The sequence below is a fragment of the Panthera onca genome, chromosome B1, assembly GCF_046562875.1.
Source record: "Panthera onca isolate mPanOnc1 chromosome B1, mPanOnc1 haplotype 2, whole genome shotgun sequence".
Taxonomy (NCBI): Eukaryota; Metazoa; Chordata; class Mammalia; order Carnivora; family Felidae; genus Panthera; species Panthera onca.
In genome coordinates, this window is record NC_138342.1 from 127,479,728 (window position 1) to 127,507,145 (window position 27,418).

The 27,418-nt window shown below is 37.6% G+C and overlaps 1 pseudogene; it reads left to right on the forward strand.

Moving 5' to 3' along the window:
* LOC144616064 (KANTR integral membrane protein pseudogene) lies at positions 1–25,277 on the forward strand (annotated as a pseudogene).
* The last annotated feature ends 2,141 nt before the right edge of the window (positions 25,278–27,418 follow it).

Below are 27,418 nucleotides of genomic sequence, written 5' to 3' on the forward strand. Positions count from 1 at the left end.
ATGGAATCTACCTCTGCTGAGGATGTTGTGAAGACTGTTGACATAACAACAAAGGATTTAGAATATTATGCAGATTTAGCTGATAAAGCAGTTGCAGGATTTGAAAGGATCAACTCCGATTTTGAAAGAAGTTCTCCTGTGGGTAACATACTATAAAATAGTATCACATGCTCCAGAGAAATTATTCATGAAAAGAAGAGTCAATCAATGTGGCAAACTCCATTATTGTCTTATTTTAAGAAATTTCCATAACCACCTCCACTTTCAGCAGCTACTAGCCTGATCAGTCAGCAGCCATCAACACTGAGGCAAGACTCTTCACCAACAAAAAGATTATGACTCACTGAAAGCTCAGATGTAGCATTTTCAGCAATAAATGCACATTGTTTTTTTCTGAAACATAATGCTATTACCCAGTAGACTACTCTATAGTGTAAACATAACTTATTTATGCACTGAGAAAACAAAAAATTCATTTGACTCACTTTATTGCAATATTCCAGCTACCCAATATCTTAACATATTTAATTATAAGAGATGCAGGGCATCTCTGCAGGACTTCATGCATTTAGCCTCCTATCCCAATCTCTCCACCATTTTTTTCAAGGACTTCATCTTTGGGAGAATTAACATTTTTCCCGTACTCTGTGTGGACTCTGTCCACCAACAGTGCCATGAACAGCATGAAATTATATCCAGAGGTTGATTTGCAGTGTCAATACATTTGTTATCTCCAGGGAACTCCAGACTACAAAATCATTATCTAATTAAATTAAAGGGTGACAGCGCAAAAGCCTTCCTAATTCAGGTCACAGTAATTCCAACAATGAAGAGAGCAATGGCAGTCCATTAATTGTCTTACCAGGAAACACACTTACACACACACACACACACAAAACCCTTAGGTCCTTGGCTGCGCTGTTGAGATAGCCCTAAAGACCTTAGTACATTGATTGTTTGGCTTATAATTTTTGCTTCTTACTATTGAAAAGATTTTATTTCCAAAACAACCCATCAAACTGTGAATAATTAAATTACCATATGAAAAATTCCTTTGAAAATAGTTTTGTTGCCTATTACAATAGAAGGGACATTTCCTCAGATATGGAAACTCTGAAAGCCCTGTTTTAAAATATTAATTTAGAAACTTAAAACCTAAATCTTTAAGAATCTACATGCACATGAATTTATATGTTTGTAGTCTCTAAGCATGAAGTGTATATACAAAGGAGTTAGGTTCATGACTTATCTTACATCATAAGATCTTAAAAAGATGTAACATATTGTCCTGTTAAAAATTATAAACACAGATTTCTTAAGGAAATCTGTAAAAGTCTAATCAAGTATTCACAAAGGAGAGACAAAATTAAAGTGAATTAATGCATTTAAAGGGAGGACCTTAGGAGAATCTTGATGGCTCAATCAGTTAAGCATCCGACTTTTGGTTATAGCTCAGGTCATGATGTCACCACTCCTAGGTTTGAGCTCCTCATCTGGCTCTGTGCTGACAGTGTGGAGCCTGCTTGGGATTCTCTCTTCTCTCCCTGTCTCTGCCCTTCCCTCACCCTTTCTCTCTCAAAATAAATGAACATTTAAAAAAGTTTTTTTTTAATAAAGGGAGGACTTTATAATTTATTTAAAATTTAACACATAGAATGGGACACCTGGGTGGCTCAGTGGGTTGAGCATCCGACTTCAACTCACGGTCATGATTTCATGGTTCATGGGTTCGAGCCCCGTGTCGGGCCTGTGCTGACAGCTCAGAGCCTGGAGCCTGCTTCAGATTCTGTGTCTCCCTCTCTCTCTTCCCCTCTCCCACTTGTTCTCTCTCTCTCTCAAAAATAAACATTAAAATCTTTTAAAAAAATAAAACAACACATAGAAAACTCTAACGCTTCGAGGAATTTCATTTTAAAACTTTGCTACTACATTCTGATGAAGTAAAGCAATGCAAAGCCAAGGAAATTACAGAAATTTTTACTAGTATACACTGACAAAAGTAAAGAAAAACTTTTTAAATATAGCCCAGGATGATAACAGCTTACGTGTGAAAGCTGCCAAACAAATTTCTCTACAGTGTTAGTTTTCAAAAATCTCCAAAGGCATCAAGCACAGAAAATCTTTTAAAATTAAACACAATACACAGCTAAGAACCATTTGTGATGTGTCATTTATGGCCCTTAAAAATAAAAGAGAATGAATTTGCCAGTTGTGCTAAAAGAATCTGGTAAAATAATCCTTCATAGGGGTTATCACCAACAGTTACCTGGAACACCTATATTTTTAGGAGAGATTTTCTGGAAAACGAACATGAATACAGTACGTTTCTGGAGTCAAACAGCTTCTAGCAACCAATTTTACGTAACAGGTTTAACCTATCCCTGTTTGTTTGTGATTTAGCACACAGGACAGTTCCAAGTGGAATGGGTGATTTTTAAATGATTTTGAAAGAATTTGCCTAGCAATAATTTTAACATCTTTGAAAAGAGTAATTGTTAATTCCAGCTACCTTCCCCATGATCATCATAATCATAAGTCATTCTTCCAGGAAGTACCTACAACAGTGCCTAGGACAGAAGAGATACTCAGTAAATATGTTTCCCCCCTTTTCCCTCACCCCTAATCCTTCCATACCACATGCTATGTAGTGGTTTCCCTGTGGTGCTTTGGAAGCCCTAGCCAGTGACAGAGCAAGATGAAGGGGGAGGTCAACCAGGCTGGCCTTCTGCATAAGCAGTTTCATTTATATCTGCTTCAGATATTGACATCCAGTTAAGAGTTTGTTTGAATAGAGTTCTAATTGCACTACTAGGAGAAAAAGAAAATCATCTCTGTTCTTCAGAAGTAGAATTCTGTCCCAAGCGTTCTCTTTCCAGAGTGAGTCCATGTCCTCCTACAGCTTCAACTGCCCTCTATACAACAATGCCCACATCACTATCCCAACTCACTATCCCCAGTACCCAATCAGCCACAAAGTCCTGTGAATCCTAAATATATTTTACTCTGCTTCATTCCTACCACCACTGCTTTAGTTCAGGTCCAGATTATTTTTGTGTGTATTCGTGGAATAGAGAATTCATTCCAGCAGTGATATGTAGGCTCTACTGGGAGGTACATGAGATGATGAAGACTTATATCAGAAGGTAGCAATAAGAAAGAAGGGCTGAGTGTGAAAGATACCACACAGGAAGATCCAAAATATTTGTTTACTGACTAATCATGAGGGGAAGAGAGAGCAAGGAGACAAAGTAACTCTAAAATTTCCAGACTAAGTGAATTAGAATATGCCTACAGAGATTAGATTGCAGAAGAAAGTAGAGTCATTAAAGAAGATGCAGTAAGTTGACTTGAAAGTGAAAGGAGAACCAGAATTTCACAGCACTAAGGATTAAAATAGCAATAAATATGATTATAAAGAATACATAATTTGTAATTAATTTTATCACTAATAATTGTATTCATCATTATTTTTTTCCTACAAAGAAATATAAGGGCCATGGGGAAATTATCGATAATATGAAACGATGGAGACATTAGAAAGACATGAATACATAGGGTACCTGGGTGTCTTAGTCAGTTACGTGTCTGACTTCAGCTCAGGTCATGATCTCACCGTTCATGAGTTTGAGCCCTGCATCAGGCTCTGTTCTGACAGCTCAGAGCCTGGAGCCCACTTCAGATTCTGTGTCTCCCTCTCTCTCTCTGCCCCTCCCCTGCTTGCTTTTTGTCTCTCTCAAAAATAAATAAACAATTTTTTTTCATTTTCAAAAAGAAAGACATGAATATGGAAAAATGGTCACTGGATTTGCCAATGGGGAGACCATCAGTGACCCCCAGGGGATCACTGGGGAGTGGGAATGGAAGCCAGTCTATGAGGAACTGACATCATGAGTCAGTGATGAGAAACGCAACAGTAATAGATTTTAAGAAGTCTGGCAGAGAAAGGAAGATTGGGAAAGGAAAATATTAGGATAAGATGACTGCTTAAAGGGATTATGAGCCATGTAAAGTTTGCAACCATTTAGAAGACAGAGTAGAAAAGAACCATTCGTTTTGCAAAGCAAGAAATTTTGCTTCCAGTGTTTCCTTTATAAATAAGTCACAATAAGAGACAGCAGGCTTTCATATCGAAGAAGATATATAGAAAATTTGCACTGATGTGACATAGACCATATTCTTAGCTTTTAAAAATCTATCTCTGAGTCACTGGCTAAGAGGGCAAGGGCAGAGATATGGCAAAGATAGCTATTGCCTTCTAAACAACACAAATAATGTCACAGGTCTGCTACCTTTCAAGTAGTATTTTCCTTCATGATTTCAGTTTAACATTTTAACATGTTTTTCAAAAAATAGATTCTATAAGAAGTTACTGGATGATACAAAATGTTTAGAATATGACCTATATTAAGTCAAAAGTCATCCAAACTTTAATCACCAAAATGGCCAGATGACTGACAGCATATCTGCCATTGAGCATTCATGAAGTTATCTCCATAAGAGAATTCACACTCTTACACTCAGCAGCAGTCAGCATGAAATTAGAATAAAAGGTAATAATCCCAAACACATGCAGTTTACTGACTGGCCCTCACTGTATCATAAATAGAGGGTGCTTGAAACCTGCCCTTCAGTTCTCAATAATAGCCTGCCAAGAGCTTCTAAAGCAAGTAGGAAGGAGTGGGGGAGTGAATTTGTGATCTGAGGAGGAGATATCATATATTTGGAAAATTCCATTTAAATAACCCAAGTTTAACAAATCCCCTTCCTAGATACCCATTCTAGGAGTCTGAAAAGCAGTAATTAGAATCGGTGGGCTGAGAAAGTCAACTAAACACAGATTGACAGATAGGCCTACCCAAAGAGGCATCCCATGAACTGCATTATTCCAACAAGAATGTCTTTATTTACATAGCAAAGTGGGTATATTGTGTTCAGCAAAGCTTTTCAATAACCAGAAACATGCTGCTAAAAGAATTGCCCACCACCACGAAGAACTCCTAATGTAAAGATACAAAAACCAGTGTGACAATTATATTTGTAATCCCACAGAAAACAGTGAAATAGCTTTCTTCATGAGCAAATCACAACCATAGCAACTTAACATGTGCAGTCCCATATGGGTCCACTGCTTCCCAAAATGAGGCCAAGAACTCGGGAATTCAAACTCTTACATCAGAACTAGAGAAAAACTGGACATGAAATAGTTTTGTATCAAAGTTAAATTTTAGAAGTTCTAAAAGCAAATTTCAAGTAATCATCATGTATATCCCTGCATCTTGTTATACTGTTTATATGGATGCAGTCAAAATGTTCTGATCTGTTCTATATCCCCACAAAAATCAAAGAGACTCACTTAGATTGAGAATGTTCATTGCACAGATTTATATGATTGTGTGGGGATATATGTGTTTTATTTTTTTTTTCTGATTCTGAATTAAAGAAAATTTTCAAAAGAAAATTTTTCCTGCTATGAACAGCCACTAAATAAGACTAATACTGGCTATGGAAAAGGGCTATTTCCAATGGTCTACCCATTTGAAGCACATACCCTGAATAAATCAAAAAGTGCTGATGGACTACCTGAAACCAAAAATATAGAACTGGGTCCCTGGTAATTAAGACCCTTGATGGATATTTGTTTTCTCATATATCATAACAGACTGACCTAGATAGATAAGTTCAAATCCTGGTGCTACTTCTTAATTTCTACACTTTTAAACAAATTACTTAACTTCTCTATGCCTCAGTTTCCTCATCTGTAAAATGAGGGATAATTAACGATGCTTACCTCATGGAATGAATTAATACATGAAAGCAACTAAAACAGTACCTGTCTGGTAGTAATTGCTCAATAAATGCTCTCTCTAATGATCAAGAGAATGCTTTAAAACAGCACCCAGCTGCCAGACCTGTGATTGCATGAAAAGTGTGCCAATGTACTGTGTTGGCTTTACATAAGAATTAAATATTAGGTCTAAAAGGAAATAATTCTAATGAAATATCATTTTCTAAATATTTAGTGCCAACATATTGGAAAAAACAAATTAGAATATTTATAAGGTATTTGAAATCAGTACCTTCTGATCACAATTATACTCTTAAAAAAACTCAAATGCTATTTCCATTAGGAAAAAAAGTAGAGCCATATTTGGGGTTTACTTTTCTTCCTTGTCACTCTACCCTTTTGTGGTTTCTGTTCTTTTCTGAGTTTCCATAACTGGAACTACTAGAGTGATTCAAAAAAGTATAAATCAGGAACATCCTATAAATGATTACTAAAGAAATAAGAATGTCTATAAAGGAATTAGGGCAAAGAACCTAGCAGCTGAGCCTCTTTTAAGGGCCCCAACACTTTTAGGGAAAAAAAATGGAGAGAAACATTTTTATACATTTGAAATTAATCCACACATTCATTCATTAAAAAAAAATATTGAAAATGCTATGCACTCTTTTAGAAACCACAGATACCTATGTAAATCCCTTTCCTTAAGGAGTTTATAGTTTAGTAGAAGGACACTCTCCTAAACCAATGATTACAATACAGTATGACAACAGAAGTATTAGAAATATGCAAAAGATACAATGGGAACATAAAAAGGACCAATGTCTTTCTGGAGGTGTCAGGCAAAAATTCATAAAGGAAAAAAAAATAAATAGAAAAGAGATTTTTCTCAGCCTGGGAAGGATAAGAGGGCATTCCAGGCAAAAGGAATGCCATCTGCCCAAATCTGGAGGCATGTAAGTGCCTGCTTGACATGCCTCAAAGAGATTTATAATGCCAAAGGGTGAAATATTAGGTGGAGAGTCAGAGCTAGGAGAGAAAACTGGAGCAGTTGATAGGAAACAGATCAGTCATGCCCGGCTACAGAATTCAGGCTTTACTCTACAGGTGACCCAAAAAGAACTATGACAAAGGAACGAACTAATTTCAAGTTTGGAAAGCTCTAGCCCCAAAACAAAGCGTGGATCAGAGGAAAAGCAGAGTAAGAACCCCAGACTAGAAGTGGTGGGTGCCGAAAATAAAGCAGTAGTCACAATACACAGAAATGCAGGTATGCTCAAATACATATTTAGGAGCACAAACTTAACAGAATTTGGTAAAACATGAGAAAGAGTCAAGAAACAAGAATAACGCCAAAGTTTCTATCTTGATTAAAACTGATGAAAGATCAGGGCAGAAAGAGGTTTGTGACTTCAGTTTAGGATGTATGAGGTGTCTGTGTAATCTGCGGGTGCAGATGTTGGATCTGGAAGTCAGAAGAGAGATTTGGGCTAAAGATAGAGATTTGGATATGAAGAAGACAAAAGGTGCAGTTCAATCAATGCACATGAATGAGTTCACCTAGCTAGAGGGTAGATGAAAAAGAAAGGACCAAGAAGTCTGTCATATGAGAGGTGAGCAAAGTCAGCAGAATTCCTAAGGAGAAGCTGGAAGCCAAAGAGACCACAGAGAGGGGGAATGAATGGTTGTTGGTACCAAATGTTGCTGCCAGGACATGAAAATGCGCAGGAAAAAAAAAAAAAGTCTACTGGATTGAATAACTAAGGAGCCGTTAGTGACTTTAAGAGGAGTGGGGAGGGAGAGAAGCTGGGTTTTGTGGGCTGAGGATTAAGTAAGATGTGAGCAAATGAGAGTAGGCAGACCCAACTCTTTCTAGATGAACACATGCAGCTTATCTTATGCAACATGGCAAATACATAGTCACACTTTCAGCCCACTTGTTGAAACCATGCTGGTCTTGAGTAGATGTTTATGGTAAGCTTCTATAAATGTAGTATGATATTAAACATGCCAAGAAACCCTGTTTGCCCCGTAAAGACCTTTCCATCCACTAATGCCTGAAAATCTGATAGAGGCCAAGCCTTCCTTTCATACAGAAAGAGCTTATAATATAAATTCCTTTAGAAAAGGTAAAACATGGGCAATTTTCAACTTAAGCTGAACATTTCCTTTGCTAACCCTTCTCTGAGAGGAGGTTTGGGCAGAGCAAGGGGCCAGGAAGAATCTGAGAGCCCTGAGGGAGAGAACAGAAAAGAAGGCCCAAAGGTACTGAAAATAAATTTTACCTGGCCCAAAATTGTATTTAGTGTTACCCCTGTCTACCATGGTTTTAGAGGTCACATTGTCATAAACACAAAGACTCAGATTCCTAACCACTGGGAGAATTCTTTCCCCCGGTTGCTGAAGGAGAGAATTACAGTGATCAGTAATTTCACATTGTCTAAATTCTAGATAGCTTTAAATAAAAGTCTACCCTTATCCTCCAACCCACATACTCATTTTCAGCTTCTACCTAATAATCTTGACACATTTCATTTGGTTTTAGGGGTTTTTTTATATCTCTTTAGCATTAGTTAATTTTTTAATTGCCAAGAAAGGTTTTTAAAATCTATTATGGGTATTATGATATGGAACTATTAAACTTGAACATATATACTGATTTTCAGATATTTTTGAAACCTGTCATAAAGTCTTAACTTTTTCGAATACTCTGCTACTTTCATGAGCCTTCTAAAAAACCACTCATCAGAGCCATTTAGAAAGAAATATGACATTAAAAGGAGGTAAATTTTCCATGTATTATACTGTGATTTAGTAGCGCTCTCCCATTAAATCTAAATTTGTCTTCTAACCACTGTGAAGTAGTCATGGTTTATTTGATCCTTATGGCAAAGGTCTATTAAAACAATAACTTAGAAATAGTCTTCATAGCTAACATGTCATTCATTGAAGAGATTGGGGCAAGAATTCCACAGAAGGTTGTGGGTCAATCTGTATCAATGCTATCAAGGAAATAACAACCAAAGAAACTAAAGATATCTGACTCTTCATGCACAGAGAACCTCACTCTCAGAGGATCTCAGAGAACTAGGGAAGACTGAAAAACAGTCCATGGAAGAGAAAGTCTCAAAGCCTGCACCTGCCACCAGCCATGAACCATCTCCACAGACCAGCTCTGCGTTTAAAAAAAAGAAATGTTTAGGGGCGCCTGGGTGGCTCAGTCGGTTAAGCGTCCGACTTCGGCTCAGGTCATGATCTCACGGTCTGTGAGTTCGAGCCCCGCGTCGGGCTCTGTGCTGACAGCTCAGAGCCTGGAGCCTGTTTCAGATTCTGTGTCTCCCTCTCTCTTACCCTCCCCCGTTCATGCTCTGTCTCTCTCTGTCTCAAAAATAAATAAACATTAAAAAAAATAAAAAGAAAGAAATGTTTGCAGTTGGATAAGGGGGGGTGGGGGTGGGAAGGATATTTAAAATAATATCGAACAGAGTTGCTTATAATACAGCTTGCTAGCAAATAGATCTAGACATACTGAAGATCAAATTCATATCCCCCAAGTCATAACCATTACATTAGTTCAAGCCCAGGAAAGCACAGCTATAAGGAGTGTTTTCACTATGACCACATCTTCCAAACTCTCTTGTAGCCTTTGCAAGATTAAGGCTTTAGTACTTGAGTCCACCAAACTACTTTCACCAGAGACCCTTCTTTTCTACTCCTGTACACCTATATTTTTTTAAACATTTTTTAAATGTTTATTTTTGAGAGGGGGAGGTGGGGCAGAGAGAAAGGGGGACAGAGGATCTGAAGCAGGCTCTGTGCTGACAGGAGAGATCCCCATGTAGGGCTTGCACTCACAAACTGTGAGATCATGACCTGAGCCAAAGTTGCACACTTAATTGACTGAGCCACCCAGATACCCCTGCTGTATATTTTATCACCAGAGTTCTCAGAGGCAAGTTCTAGCCTCACTGTCTGTTTTTTCTCAGTACAAGTATGTTCCTCAATTCATTGCCTCCACACCCCCAGAAACTGCTTTCATTAAAATACCCAATCACCTTCCAGTTGGTAAATCCAGCTCTATTTCTGTCTTTGTCTTTCCTGGTCTTCTGCAGCATTTACCCACGTTGATGGTCTCTTCCATTGCTCTCCAGAGCCCTAAGAGCATATGCTTCTCCTCCTCCCACTCTGATCATTTTCACTACTGACTTCCACCTCTACTCCCAGCAGTTCTCATGTTTACATAGTGAGTACTCTCCTCCATTCACACCACCTCCTGTCCCTTTATGATCTCAGCCACCATCTATACAGGACATGAGTTTCAAAACTTCATCTCCAGCCCCAGTCTCTCTCAAGATCCAGACACACAGGTCCATCTTTATGTTTCAAAGGCTCTGTTCACATACTGTGACTGAAACTTATTTTGGTTTTATCCTACCCCACCTCTCTTCAAAACCTATTCTATTTTTCTTATCTCAATTAATGGTGATACTCCAAATGTAAAATCCTGGGAATATTTTGTGTTTCCTTTCTCTCACCCCTGATACCCCAATGCATCACCAGAATTCATTAGTTCTATCACAGAAAAGCTTCACAAATCAAATCTCTCCTGTAACACTTGCCTCTGCCTTAGACCAACCACTCCTTGTCTGTCAAATGGATTGATGAAATAACCTCTTAACTGGTCTCCTGCCTGCAATGTCACCCCATTCTGCACACATTCACATACCTGATCCTAAAAGCAACTGCTCATACTATCACTCCTCAGTATAAAGATCCCACTGCTACACCTCAGCGGCCTTCAGATGGTTCATGCTCCTTAAAGAGGCATACAAGACCTTCACTATGACCCCAGCCTACTACTCCAGTCTTAACTGATGCAGCTCCTCTCACAAAGTGTCTACATGTACTATGTAGGCCTTAACATTTATTCCCTCTGAAATCTTAAATAACATTTCCTAACTGAATGACCAATACTTCCTAACTCTCCAACTTATTCACTACCTTAGCACAGTGTATCTAATTCTTTACATCACTGAAAGCTACAGTCTCTCAATAACACCCTTTCCCCATTTATTTTCAATTTTTAGCTGCCTTTTGAGCTAAAGGCTCATTCCTAGATGCCTTTAGTTAGGTCCTCAATATTTCCTCATCTGTCTTGCTCTCCTGGTCTTTTTATTTATTGTATAAAACCCAACTTTGGATCAATCCAAATACAATATATGAATCCTTCGTTCCTATGCCTTAGAGGTAATCACTTTTATCAGTTCTGTTCTCAGAAATAAGTCCATTAAATTTTATGGAAATAGCTTATAATAGCAGTAGGTATTATTCTACTCCATGAGAAATTGATGAAATGCATGATTCTCAGAATATTCTCTGATGCTGCCACAAGTTAGAGCTTTTTGGTGGGAAAAAAGCACAGAGGATTTCTGTGGCCAGGAAAAGCTTTGTCTTAGTCAATGAAGAGTTTGAGCCCAGAATCAGGAGTTTTGGTGAGCTGGAGCTTCATCCTGTGGATCTCTTTCCAGCCAGCCTACATGCAAATCTCATTAGATCAAATCCTATTTCCCAACCTTTTCAGATGAGTTTTGACTAATTAATTAATTGAAACTGAGAGTAATTAAATAATAACAGAAAGGTACATTCCTCTTTTGGTTCTGAACATGAAAAACATTATTCTTTGAATAGCAAATTAACTTACAGAGAAAGAGGACTGGCTCCCTTTCTTTTATGTGGAGTGGTATCTTGTTAAGATCCATTACCAGGATGCCTGGGTGGCTCAGTCGGTTAAGCTTCCAACTTCAGCTCAGATCATGATCTCACCATTCATGAGCTCGAGCCCCACGTTGGGCTCTGTGCTGACAGCTCAGAGCCTGGAGCCTGCTTCAGATTCTGTGTCTCCCTCTCTCTCTGCCCCTCCCATGCTCACTCTCTCTCTCTCCTTCAAAATAAATAAACATTAAAATAATTTTTAAAAAAAGATCCATTACCAATTTCACTCAGCACACAGTAGGCAAACCTGGGCTCCAGGTGGAGATCCTGAATATTGTCAAATATGGACAAATGTCAAATATGGACAAATCTTAGAGAAAAACACAGAAAAGAACTCTTTCTATTCAGAAATGGGGTTCAGGTTGCAGGCTTACTTGAGGTGAACAAAAATCAAAAATTGTTAGTATATTTGTGATTCTGGTCAAGTAAGAACAGAAAAAGCTAAGGAGCAAACACAAGGAATAATAAAGAGAACAGGGACCCAACACCGAACACTCCAGGGGAAAAACAGAAGCAAACCTCTTGTAAGTAATAGAAAAAAAATGTCAGGGGGCAGCTGGGGAACTTCAGTCCAAATTTCAATAGCTAGGATTCAAGAGTCAGGATCAGGCAATGGGAAGACCCCATCCCTGTTTCAGATAGATGGCCTAGAAGAATCAAGAATGGCCTTGGAATCTGTGTGAAAAGCTTGTCTCATATTCACTGTACCAGGTAATCAGTGAACACCTCTGCTTGATCAGTGTTCCTACAAGTGGTCTTAGCAGTTCCTGGCCATCTGTATTTGTGTGGATTACCAAAAGGATCCATTTCCTTTCCTCCTCAGGTGATGTCAAGGGTATTTTTTTTTCCCAGCAAATAGTACATGAATCCTGAATCACTATCCCCAAAACTAAGGAATCTTAGTTTTGTTTCCTCCTGCCAATATCTGCGCTAGCATTTTGGCCAGTTAAAAAAAAAAAGTAGCGGGGCGCCTGGGTGGCGCAGTCGGTTAAGCGGCCGACTTCAGCCAGGTCACGATCTCGCGGTCCGTGAGTTCGAGCCCCGCGTCAGGCTCTGGGCTGATGGCTCGGAGCCTGGAGCCTGTTTCCGATTCTGTGTCTCCCTCTCTCTCTGACCCTCCCCCGTTCATGCTCTGTCTCTCTCTGTCCCAAAAATAAATAAAAAATGTTGAAAAAAAAAAAAAAAAGTAGCCTTGTTTTCACATATGATCACTTAGTACTGATGAGGGAGTATACGGCAGGCTGAAGGCAAAGTACAAGCTACCACACACACACACACACACACACACACACACACACACACCAGGTGGGATATGTATGATATTCCTTGGACACTCCTGGCTACCCAAAAAACAGAAAGGACAAAAAACAATTGGTTAAACTGATAAGAGTCTCCACCAGTTTACAAGAAAAAGGCAATCTTATCAATAGCCTAATCTCCAGAAACCTATAGACTCAGTTTCCTACAGCCCCAACATCAACCTCCCCTCCATAAGAAATGGGAACCCTCTTGCACTGTTGGTGGGAATGCAAATTGGTGCAGCCGCTCTGGAAAGCAGTGTGGAGGTTCCTCAGAAAATTAAAAATAGACCTACCCTATGACCCAGCAATAGCACTGCTAGGAATTTACCCAAGGGATACAGGAGTACTGATGCATAGGGGCACTTGTACCCCAATGTTTATAGCAGCACTCTCAACAATAGCCAAATTATGGAAAGAGCCTAAATGTCCATCAACTGATGAATGGATAAAGAAATTGTGGTTTATATACACAATGGAATACTACCTGGCAATGAGAAAAAATGAAATATGGCCTTTTGTAGCAACGTGGATGGAACTGGAGAGTGTGATGCTAAGTGAAATAAGCCATACAGAGAAAGACAGATACCATATGGTTTCACTCTTATGTGGATCCTGAGAAACGTAACAGAAACCCATGGGGGAGGGGAAGGGAAAAAAAAAAAAGACGTTAGAGTGGGAGAGAGCCAAAGCATAAGAGACTGTTAAAAACTGAGAACAAACTGAGGGTTGATGGGGGGTGGGAGGGAGGGGAGGGTGGGTGATGGGTATTGAGGAGGGCACCTTTTGGGATGAGCACTGGGTGTTGTATGGAAACCAATTTGACAGTAAATTTCATATATTAAAAAAAAAGCCTTTTAAGAAAAATAAATAAATAAATAAATAAACTGTACATGGGTAATGAATAATTAAAAATATCAGTTAATGTTCTTCCTAACCCTGCTTCTCTTTGGTGCTGTATTCTCTTAACGAATCCTTTACAACTGCAAAACAAAACAAAACAAAACAAACAAACAAACAAAAAAACCTCCCCTCCATAATGATGTGGGGAACAAAGGCAAGAAGGAAATGGCAGGTAAAATTGAATTTCCTCATAACCTTCAGCCCACTGACAAATACTTGAGGCAAATACAGAGTAGAGTATAACATTTCTCCAGGAACTCCCTACTGTCTTAAAGTTAATGCTTTGCTAGAGAGAAAAACAACCTTAGCTTGACAATAGGTAGGCCTCCAGTAATCTGTGAGTGTTTAGCATATGAAAGTCTCTTTGGAAACTTCCCTCCTATCTTTACTTCTCCCAAATCCATAGTATATAACTAGTCATTCTACGCAATCTCAGTGTAGCTCTTCCTGCCCACAGGTCCTTTTCCCCTGCTTTAACAAAATCACCTCTTTGCACCAAAGATGTCTTCAAGAATTCTTTCTTGGCCATCAGCTCCAAGCCCCATGAACCCCACCATCACCCCAAAACCTCATCAGTACCATTTTGAAAGGCCCAGTTGCAGTCTCCCTCTAGCAGGCTAAGACACAGCCTTCTGGATAGAGAGAAAATGGAAAGGAAGGGTAACAGAGGGGGAGGGGGAGAGAGAGAGAGAGAAGAAGGAAGTCATTTATTTGACTCATTTTTCTGGCAGCATTAATTTATGATTCTTGGAAACTTTTGGCAGAAAAGTGGAAGGAAAGATTTCAAGAATTCATAGAATCGTTTAAAAAAACAAAAAAGAAGAAACAGGGAAATGTGTACCTACAGTGTGCATATAGTCCAGTTCTATCATTTCATAGGTTCAGACAATGAAGAAAAGGAAAGGGGAAAGAGGATAACATTTACTGGAATCCTAGAGTTAGCCAATTATTTTATATATTTGTCATTTCATTCCTCTTCTTTAAAAAGTGTGAAGCAATGACATCTCCAGTTTATAAAGATGGAAACTAAGAATCAACAAGGTTAAGTACATTTTCTATGGGCACAAAGCTAGTAAATGAAAGAGCCGAGATTTCAGAGTTTTCTATTTCTAGATCCAAAACCTCTTTCCACAAAGAGGTACTGGAAGGTTAAAAGATTGTCTCAGCAATGCAACCAGTTAAGGGAGAGCAGGTCTTCTGACCCCACCTCATAGTCACTGTAACACTGCAATTTACAGGGTTTTTTAAGTGAGGACAAATGACTGAATTAAATGATCCCATTCATTTAGCATTCTGTTGGGTTTTGCCTGTCCAGCAGGCAGGTTGCCTGCCTTTCTTTTCCTCCTGCCTCTGCTGCAAGCCTGCCCCAAATTCACCCTTGTACTGGACTGCTCACTGACCCTTACTTTCCCTTCTCATTTCCTCCCCTCTCAAAGTATCTGTCCTTTCTCTTATTCCCTGAGGACCAGGTGTTCTAAAGAAATGAAACATTCATTTAAGGAATATGTTAACTAATAAGGCTTAATGATTTAATGTATTATAACCACCCAGACACCATTTACATGTTAATATTCAGCTACATTGTAATGCTCAAGGGATTCAAGTGTAGGGAATTACAAGTCAATGAAGGGCACTTTAGAGGCTTGAAGCTTTTTAATCAGAACTTAATTAATTAATTAATTAATTAAATTTATATCCAAGTTAGTTAGCATATAGTGCAACAATGGTTTCAGGAGTAGATTCCTTAATATCCCTTACCCATTTAGACCATCCCCCCACCCACAACCCCTCCAGCAACCCTCTGTTTGTTCTTTATATTTAGGAGTCTCTTATGTTTTGCCTCCCTCCCTGTTTTTATATTATTTTTTTCTTCCCTTCCCCTTATGTTCATCTGTTTTTTACCTTAAATTCCTCATGTGAATGAAGTCATATGATATGTGTCTTTCTCTGACTAATTTCACTTAGCACAATACCCTCTAGTTCCATCCATGTAGTTGTAAATAGCAAGATTTCATTCTTTTTGATTGCCAAGTATCATATATATATATATATATATATATATATATATATATATATATTATATATATATATCACACCTTCTTTATCCATTCATCTGTCAATGGACATTTGGACCATTTCCATACTTTGGCTATTGCCAATAGTACTGCTATAAACATTGGGGTTCATTTACCCCTTCTAAACAGCACCTGTACCCTTGGATAAATACCTAGTAGTGTGCATTTGCTGGGTCATAGGGTAGTTCTAGTTTTAATTTTTTGAGGAACCTCCATACTGTTTTCCGGAGTGGCTGCCCCAGTTTGTATTCCCACCAACAGTGCAAAAGAGATCCTCTTTCTCCACATCCTCTCCAACATCTGTTGTTGCCTGAGTTGTTAATGTTAGCCATTCTGATAGGTATGAGGTGGTATCTCATTGTAGTGTTGATTTGTATTTCCCTGATAATGAGTGACATTGAGAATTTTTTCATCTGTCTGTTGGCCATTTGGATGTCTTCTTTGGAAAAGTGTCTATTTATGTCTTTTGCCCATTTCATCACTGGATTATTTGCTTTTTGGATGTTGAGTTTGATAAGTTCTTTATAGATTTTGGATACCAACCCTTTATCTGATATGTCTTTTGCAAGTATCTTCTTCCATTCTGTTGGTTGCCTTTTAGTTTTGCTGTTTGTTTCCTTCACTGTGCAGAAGTTTTTTATTTTGATGAGGTCCCAAAAGTTCATTTTTGCTTTTGTTTCCCTTGCCAAAAGAAAGAACAGGAAGAAATGACAGCCAGGGACTTAATCAACACCGATACAAGAAAGATGTCTGAACCAGAATTTAGAATCACGATAATAAGAATACTCGCTGGGGTTGAAAATATATTAGGATCCCTTTCTGAGGAGATTAAAGAAGTAAAATCTAGTCAGGACAAAGTTAAAAATGCTATAACTGAGCTGCAATCTCAAATGAATGCCACAGCGGCAAGGACGGATGAAGCAGAGCAGCAAATCAGTGATATAGAGGACAAACTTACAAAGGACAATGAAGCAGAGAAAAAGAGGGAAACTAAGGCAAAAGAGCACGATTTAAGAATGAGAGAACTCAGTTAACTCATTAAAAAAGAATACTATCAGAATGGGTCCCAGAAGATGAAAAGAGAGAAAAAGGGGTAGAAGGTTTATGTGAGCAAATCATAGCAGAAAATTTTCCTAACCTGGGGAAAGACACAGCCATAAAAATCCAGGAAGCACAGAGGACTCCCATTAGATTCAACAAAAACTGACCATCAACAAGGCATATCATAGTCAAATTCACAAAATACTCAGGCAAGGAAAGAATCATAAAAGCAGCAAGGGAAAAAGAGTCCTTAACCTACAGGGAAGACAGAACAGGTTTGCAACAGACCTATCCACAGAAACTTAGCAGGCCAGAAAGAAGTGGCAGGATATATTCAATGTACAAAAAGAAAAGAAGAAGAAGAAGAAGAAGAAGAAGAAGAAGAAGAAGAAGAAGAAACAAAAGTTTCCTAGACAAATAAAAATTTAAGGAGTTTGTGACCACTAATCCAGCCCAGCAAGAAATTTTAAGGGGGACTCTCTGAGGGGAGAAAAGATGGGGAAAAAAAGCAACAATGATTAGAAAGGACCAGAAAACACCACCAGAAACTCCAACTCTACAGGCAACATAATGGTAATAAATTCATATCTTTTAGTACTCACTCTAAATGTCAATGGAGTAAACTCTCCAATCAAAAGACATAAGGTAATAGAATGGATAAGAAAACAAGATCCATCTTTATGCTGTTTACAAGAGACCCATTTTAGACCTAATGACACTTTCAGATTGAAAGGAAGGGGATGGAGAACCAACTATCATGCTGAAGGTCGCCAAAAGAAAGCCAGAGTAGCCATACTTATATCAGACAATCTAGACTTTAAAATAAAGACTGTAACAAGAAATGAAGATGGGCATTCTATCATAATTAAGGGGTCTGTCCACCAAGAAGATCTAACAATTGTAAACATTTATGCTCCAAATGGGAAACACCCAAATATATAAATCAATTAATCACAAACATAAAGAAACTCATTGATAATAATACCATAATATTAGGGGACTTGAATACCCCACTTACAACAAGGGGCAGATTATCTAAACAGAAAATCAACAAGGAAACAATGGCTTTCAGTGACACACTGAACCAGATGAACTTAACAGATGTATTCAGAACATTTAATCCTAAAGCAGCAGAATACACATCTTCTCCAATGCACATGGGATATTCTCCAGAATAGATCACATACAGGGACACAAATCAGCCCTCAACAAGTACAAAAAGATCAAGATCATACCGTGCATATTTTCAGACCACAATGCTGTGAAACTCGAAATCAACCACAGGAAAAAATTTGGAAAGATAACAAATACTTGGAGACTAAAGAACATCCTACTAAAGAATGAATGGGCTAACCAAGAAGTTAAAGAGGAAATTAAAAAGTACATGGAAACCAATGAAAATGATAACACCACAACCCAAAACCTCTGGGACTCAGCAAAGGTGGTCATAAGAGGGAAGTATATAGCAATCCAGGCCTTCCTAAAGAAGGAAGAAAGGTCTCAGATACACAACCTCACCTTACACCTTAAAGAGCTGGAAAAATAACAGCAAATAAAACCCCAAACTAGCAGAAGATAGAAAATAATAAAGATTAGAGCAGAAATCAATGTTATTGAAACAAACAAAAAAAAATGACAAAAAACAGATCAATGAAACCAGAAGCTGGTTCTTTGAAAGAATTAACAAAATTGATAAACCCCTAGCCAGTTTGATCAAAAAGAAAAAGGAAAGGACCCAAATAAATAAAATCAAGAATGAAAGAGGAGACTCACAACCAACACAGCCGAAATACAAACATTAATCAGAAATTTTAGAGTTAGGTTAGTACCTTCTTTCCCCAAACCTGGTTTCTAAAGTAAAATGCATGGGTCAATCAATATGCATTTCTTGAGTACCTACAGTGTGCTTAGCACTATGCTAGTACTCTGGAGAGATGAAAGGTGAAAATGAAAGATTTCAGACACCATTCCTCACTTTAAGTTGCTCACATAATAATATTTGTGAATTAAATAAACTGGCGTCCAATAACCTACTAGATATCAACTCTTCAATGAACTCCTGAAGCCACCTCAGACTCAACATTTCCTCCCTTCCCCAGTAAAAACTCCTCTTTCTGCATAAATGAAAGCCTGCATGTGTAATTTGGCCCATGAAACCATCTTCCCAATAACCTAGACACAACACCTTTTCTCAACCAGTCAGTTGTCTGGTCCTGTCACTTATAGCTTGGCCATGTCAATTAACCATCCCACTCTTTCTTTTCTCACCTGCTACTATTATGATCATCTCTTCACTGAACTGTTGCACTGATCTCCTTGTTTACAGTCTCTTCTCCTCTTAACCACTATATGTATACGTTGGTTTAGTTTAATCTTCCTTAAGTACATCTCTGTCCACATCATTCCTCTGATGAAATATCAGTGGTTCTCTGTCTATAATAGCAGACTGTATTCCATGGCCCGGCACTCAGAGCCTTTCATGATTTGGCCCAAGCTATCTTTCCAGTCCTAGCACCCATTTTCACTTTCCTTTGATAAACTTCGTTATGCTCTATTCATTGAGCCAATTTCTGTTTTTCATAAGAATTCCTGCTCACATTCCTCAGTTTATACCTTATCCTAGCAAGCCCTTCTTTCCTCTTTCTCTCTGCCCCCTAAATTGTATCCTTTCCTCAAGGGCCCACTGCCATTTCCACTGAGAAACAGTCAGAAGCCACTGCACTGTCCTCCAAATGCTCACAGCATTTTATCTGATTATCTAAAAGGATACCAAATAACCACTACTTTGTGTCACAGTTATTAACATATACATCTCATCTTTTTGCTGACCTGTAAACTCCTTGAAATGCAAGACTAACATTTAATGCAGATAGAATCAAAATGCTTTGGTGGTGGAGAGAAGGTAGATACTATTTCCATCTAGAGAAGTCAGGGACAAAAATAAAGAAGCCTTTGAATTGAGCCTTAAAGAATGAGGAAAACTTGAATGTATGAAGACTGAAAAGGTCTTTTCATGAGAAGGGGCAGTGGGGTGGGGAGGAATTTTGAAATAAGGCTAACTTTATAAAGAAAAGAAGTTTGTCCAGTCTGGGTAAAGTTCAGAGTATGTCTTATTCACCAGATACAGTGCTATCAAAATACTTTTCTTTAAGTATAAAATTTTAACCTGCATTGCTAGTTTAAATGCATAACCTGGACAAATACCTTAGAGGAAGCAGTGTGACTAGTGATCTGTAGAATATGTTTTGCCTCTTGCATTTTTCAGTATTGGCCTGGAAAAGGAAAGGAAGGGAGGGGGAATAGCCAGCACCTTCTGGCAACATTGTCTAGTGACTTGCCAGCCAAACAATCATTGAAGGCTACTAGAAGAAACAGTGAGCAAAGAATAATAAACTCATCAATGTGAAGATGCAAAAAGATCTCAGCTGGCCTTAATCTATATCTGAAAATGATTCGATTATTAAGCCTGTACAGCAGGATATTAATTCATGTCTTATGTTGCCACGTATTTTTCTGTAAATTGTCTGGTTGAATTATAAAACAAAGAATCTTCATGAAATGTTTTTAAAACATCCATTGCGGAGGGGCACTTGGGTGACTCAGTCGGTTGAGCATCCAACTTTGGCTCAGGTCATGATCTTACAGTGTATGAATTGAGCCTCGCCCCGGGCTCTATGCTGACAGCTCAGAGCCTGGAGCCTGCTTCAGATTCTGTGTCTCCCTCTCTCTCTGCTCCTCCCCTGCTCACACTCTGTCTCTATCTCTCTCTCAAAAATAAATAAGCAGGGGCGCCTGGGTGGCTCAGTTGGTTAAGCATCTGACTTCAGCCCAGGTCATGATCTCATGGTCCATGAGATCTCACGGTCCCGCCTGCTTCTGATTCTGTGTCTCCCTCTCTCTGACCCTCCCCCAGTCATGCTCTGTCTCTCTCTGTCTCAAAAATAAATAAACATTTTTTTAAAAATTTTAATTAAATAAATAAATAAATAAATAAATAAATAAATAAACAAACAAACATTTTGGGGCACCTGGGTGGCTCATTTGGTTAAGCAGCTGACTTCAGCTTAGGTCATGATCTCCCAGTCTGTGAGTTCGAGCCCCACGTTGTGCTCTGTGCTGACAGTCCAGAGCCTGGAGCCTGCTTCAGATTCTGTGTCTCCCTCTCTCTCTCTCCTCCTCCCCCACTCGTGCTCTGACTCTGTCTTTCAAAAATAAATAAGCCTTAAAAAATGTTTTTAAATATCCATTGAGGAAACTGAATCATACCTTCATTCAACAAAGATTTTTTACATACTTTCTTTGTGTCAAGCACTTTTTTTTCTAGGCACTGAAAATGCAGCAATTAATATAACAGACCAAAATTCCTGCCCTGATAGAGTTTACATTCTAGTGTAGAAAGACTAACAGTAACCAAAATCAGTAAATAAGTTACGTAGTTATTAGAAGGTGGTTAGTGCTATGGAGAAGAATCAAATGGGAAAGGGGGAGGGAATAGCATTTCCAGGTAATTAGGGAAGTCCTCACAGAGAAAATGACATTAGAACAAAAAAGATTTGAGAGGGCCAAGCAAATTAGGCATGTGATTATCAGAGGGCAAACATTCCAGACAGAGAAAGCAACAATTACAGAAATCTTGAGGTGTCCAGTTATGAAATGAATAGATCATAAGGATGTAGTATGCAGCATGGTAACTCTGGTTAGTAATACCATATTTATTGTAGTTTTGAAAGTAGCTAAGAGAGTGGATCTTGTGATCTTTCTCATCACACGAAAAAAATTATAACTATGTATAGGGATGGATGTTACTGGAATTATTATGGTGATCATTTGCAATATATACAAATACCACATCACTACATTGTACATATGAAACTAATATAATGTTATCTCAACCATACCCCAATATAAAAAAAAAATTCTTGAGATGGGAGCATATAATGGAGGAAAGACAAGGAGGTCACCATAACTATTGCTGCCACTGGGGATTTGAGGCAGTAACAGAGGCTCCTGGTACAAAATAGGAAGTTACCACAGATATAGGAATGTGTAGTTTAGACTGATGGTATTGGGAGGTGGAGAAACCAAGGTCATATATGATATGGAGTGACTCTTCCTATAAAATAATAACCAGAGAGAGGAGTTGGCCTCATGGAGGAAGAGAATGTTACCTAAAATGAAATTATAGTCCTCCTGCTACAAGAGCCCACAGTAATCGGGGAGCAGGTTGACAAGCATAAAAGGTGGCAACCCAGCAGTACAAGGGCTGGAGGCTTTGACTTCTGCCACTGGAGAGGCCCCGCTCTCCCATACTGGCTTCTCCCTACTACCTGTGAGTTTCGTGGAAACCACACACACACACACACACACACACACACACACACACACACGCTGAGAAAGGGGTTTTATAGGAGTGTTAGCATTAACATTTAGTCTTTCATGCTTCATCTTTGACATGGCTGATTCTGTTTTCTCTGATAGTTTAACCTTTCTCAAAAACTTTGCAGGGGGACAGAAAGACAATTTAGGTTGGAAGATTGTTCTATATAGATTATATTCCAAGAAATGCTGAGAGGAGAGGGTATCCTAATAAAAAGCAGTATGCTTAATGTAGGAATCTGAAGGACCCTGGGGGAAAACTATACCTGACCCAAGTAAAATATATTAAAACATTGTAAACAAAATATTGACTTCCAACAAATGCCCTGACAATCTGTTGCCTTCTTGATCACCTGGGTGGCTTAGTCAGTTAAGTTTCTGACTTTGGCTCAGGCCATGATCTCATGGTGTATGAGTTTGAGCCCCTCATCAGGCTCTGTGCTGACAGCTCAGAGCCTGGAGCCTGCTTTGGATTTTGTGTTCCTTTCTCTCTCTGGTCCTCCCCCACTCATGCTCTGTCTCTCAAAAATAAACATTAAAATAAATTTTTTAAATAAAAAAACAATCTGTTGCTTTCTTGAACAATATTCTTCTAGTATGTTCTGATAAATAAACAAAAGATCACATTTAACTTCATATATTAAGCCCAGTATCAACATTTAACTCTTATTAAATAGTTTCAGATAGAACAAAGACCGAATTATTAAATTCCATTACCAAGTGTTAAAGATAAGCTGTCTAAAGTCCATTAAAATATATATGCTTGAATGCTCCTTCATTTCAAAAAGTTGGAAAACAAAACAAAAAAAAATAATGAAACTCTTCACTTCACTAAAAATATCCATGCCAAATTGCAAATATATATGGGAAAGTCATCACTTAATAATAGCCAGACAAACACTTTCAAAATACCAGAAACCAATATAACAATAATTATTATTCACTTGAAAGCTCTGTGCTCTGTGCTTGAAAGCTCTGTGCTTAGCATGACTTCTATATTTGTGTCAGCGTTAGGTGATCACATTTGATTCTGTCGCATTTCACAGTAAAGCAATGTCATGTATAATGATGTTATCAACCTCAGAAAAACATAACTATTGTAACAGGATATCTTAATCCTGCTAAATTAGTGGTTTGTCACTAATTTGCTACAGCACTAATTTTATCAAAGTACAAACACCTTTATAGCAATCCACCTGCATTTACTAGGATTAAAATCTAACCCTTTTCTTCAACAACACTGCCACCTTCTGTTTTGTGTGGACTTTATTTTTATTTCTATGCCTTAGAGTCATGAAATTAACTTTGGATTTGTATATACTTAACCATAAAGACACCATAAAAAAAAATCTAATTGAGCTCTCACATTCTATACATGAGGAAACCGAGACCCAAAAGTAGCAAGTCTTATAGCCATTTTGCCCAAATTAGAACTCATAAATTATTGATTTTCTCTGGTTCTTTTCACGTGGACATATCTACAATTAAATTAGAGTGGGGATGTTTTATCAAGACCTTAATAACACTTTTCTCCAAGCACGGGATTTGCTTATTTATATTACATAAATTTTTTCCCATGACCAAACATTATACTTTCAATTTTAAAAGATTTGTGTTTTTTCAGTGTCTGGCCTTAAATAGAAGAATTATTTTAGACCATGAAAGAGGTGACAACTAAAAATTTTTCTTTTACTCTTTTTCTTTCCTTCACTTCTCCTCAGTTGGCACAACACCAATGCTAATGGAAAGGTTCCAGGAAAACAAGGGACAAGAAATATATTGTAAATATTTAGGAGTAACTAAACAAGAATTATGTTACAATATTTTATAAGTATGGTACACCTATAGATATATTTACATTTAACAAACTCTCATTTAGCAGGGTTTTTAAATTTTATGTAATGTTTATTTGGAAAGGGAGAGCACAAGCAAGTGAGGAGGGGCAGGGATAGAGAGAGGGAGAGAGATAATCCCATGCAGGCTCCACACTGTCAGCACACAGCCCAACATGGGGCTCAGACTCCCAAAAGGTAAGATCACGACTGAGCTGAAATCAAGAGTTGGACACTTAACTGAGCCACCCAGGCGCCCCTAGCAAAGTTGATTTTTTTATTTTCAGTTTTGTACAAACTTAAATGTCTCATTTAGCCAGGTTGGGTGTAAATTGGATTAGCATTTCCAGTTATAAATCCCCCTGAGTGATTCTAGCATATTACATATTTACTAGTATTTTGTAAAGGATTTTTGCATCTGTGCTCATGAAAGGATATTGATTAGTGGTTTGCTTTTCTTGTAATGTTGCCTGGTTTTGATATCAGAGTAATGTTGGCCTCATAAAAGGAGTTTAGCCTCCTCTTCTGTTTTCTGAAAGAGTTTCTGTAAGATTTGGAAATTTTCCTTCATATATTTTACCTGGGTCCAGAGTTTTTGGGGGGTTTTTTGAAGCAAGGTTTCTATTTATGAATTCAAGTTCTTTGATAGATTTAGATATAGATCTATCCTGATTTTCTATTTCTTTTTTAGTTCATTTTAGTAATTGGTGTCTTTCAACGATTCGTCCATTTAATCTAAGTTGTCACATCTATTGGCATAAAATTGCTCATAAACATCCTCTATTATATTTTGAAAGTCTATAGGATCTGTAGTAATATCCCCCCTTTCAGTCTTGATATTGGTGATTTATCTCACTTATTCATTTATTTTTGAACATCTTTTTAATGTTTATTCTTGACACAGAGACAGAGTGTGAGCAGGGGAGGGGCAGAGAGAGGGAGACACAGAATCCAAAGTTCCAGGCTCTGAGCCGTCAGCACAGAACCCAACATGGGGTTCAAACACACAAACTGTGTATCTCACTTTTTTATGATTAGTCTGGTCAGAGGTTTATCGATTGTATTGGTCTTTTCAAAAAACGAGACTTTGGTTTTATTGATTTTATCTAATGTTTGTTTGATTTTTATTTTATTAATTTCTTCTCTTTGTTATTTTCTTCCTTCAACTAACTTTTGGTTGTTCTTTTTCTGCTTCTAATAGTGGAAAGAGAGATCACTGAATTTAAACCTCCTTAAATATACGCATTTAAAGATATAAATGTATCTCTAATCCCTGCTTTAGCTGCATTTCACAAATTTTGATATATTATATTTTCATTAACATTTCAGTTCTATTTTCTAGTTCCCCTTGCTTTTTCTTCTTGGACCCATGTGATTTTTAGAGTATGTGATTTAATTTCCAAATATTTTAGGATCCTTAAGAGTTTTTTGTTATTAATACTTAATTCAATTGTCATCATAGAACAAATTGCATAATTTTAATCCTTTAAAAGCAGTTGAGAAGTGTCTTATAGTTCAGCATATGATCTGCTCTGCCATTGTTTAAAGTATTCCGTTAATAATATTTAGATCAAGTTGGTTTACTTAGTTTTTATATCAACCAACCCAATACTCAAAGATACATTTACTTTTTAAATTTTGGGTTTTTTCATAATTTTCAAAATTAAATTTCATTAAATTTTGTTCATTTTCATAATTTTAGATCCCTAGACTCATAGCATATCAGAGCTGAATATCTTTTTAAGGCAATAAATCAGTTTGAAAGCTAGAGACCACATGATTTCCTAGTGTCCCTTATTCTGAAATTTTATGATTAAGTTTAATAATAGAAAATTTAGATTATAAATCTTTATTTGAACACTGGAAATATGTTCAATATATAAGATTAATAAAACTAAAAGATAAAATGAAGATTTATTTATAATTTTATAATTTTATTATTTATAATTTTATTTATAATTTTAAAATTATTTAGGGGTGCCTGGGTGGCTCAGTAGGTTGATTATCCAACTCTTGATTTTGGCTCAGGTCATGATCCCAGGGTCGTGGGATCAAGCCCCACATCAGGCTCTGTGCTGAGTGTGGAGCCTGCTTGGGATTCTATTTCTCTCCCTCTGCCCCTCTCCCCTGCTGTCACTCCTCTCTCTCTCTCTCTCTTCCTCTCTCTCTCTCAAACAAAACAAAACAAAACAAAACAAAAAGAAGCTTTAAAATTATTTATGATTTTATAAGTATTTATAATTGTAATTATAATTAAAGTAGAATTAAATTAAATTTGTACAGTGGCCAATGCATTTAGCCTTATGGGCTTAATTCTAATTAACCTAAGTTACATGAAAAAAAATTAAGGAGAAAGCAGTGTGGAGGTTCCTCAGAAAATTAAAAATAGACCTACCCTATGACCCAGCAATAGCACTGCTAGGAATTTATCCAAGGGATACAGGAGTACTGATGCATAGGGGCACCTGTACCCCAATGTTTATAGCGGCACTCTCAACAATAGCCAAATTATGGAAAGAGCCTAAATGTCCATCAACTGATGAATGGATAAAGAAATTGTGGTTTATATACACAATGGAATACTACGTGGCAATGAGAAAAAATGAAATATGGCCTTTTGTAGCAACATGGATGGAACTGGAGAGTGTGATGCTAAGTGAAATAAGCCATACAGAGAAAGACAGATACCATATGGTTTCACTCTTATGTGGATCCTGAGAAACATAACAGAAACCCATGGGGGAGGGGAAGGAAAAAAAAAAAAAAAGAGGTTAGAGTGGGAGAGAGCCAAAGCATTAGAGACTGTTAAAAACTGAGAACAAACTGAGGGTTGATGGGGGGTGGGAGGGAGGGCAGGGTGGGTGATGGGTATTGAGGAGGGCACCTTTTGGGATGAGCACTGGGTGTTGTATGGAAACCAATTTGACAGTAAATTTCATATATTAAAAAATAAAATAAAATAAAATAAAATAAAATAAAAATAAATAAACTGCATGAGTAGAGAAAAAAAAAAAAAAATTAAGGAGCCTTTGCCCCCAAACCAATGGATTATTATGTTGATTTGCTTCATTTCCCTAAGGCCTACTGATCTTTAACTACTTTATTTATGCTAGAGTTTCTTGCACAGTGTATGCCATAAATTTAGACTATAAAAAAGAATGCAAAGTTAGTGGGCTTTTTGGAGATAATATAGAAACTGATCTGGGTATCCCACAGGAAAAATACCTTCATTCACTGTCACAGCTTTACTCAACCATTCTACTAATTTACTCCCTATTCTACAATCACCAATCATGGCAGGAAGGCCTAAAAATAGCAAGTACTTATCCTCCTTTTCTT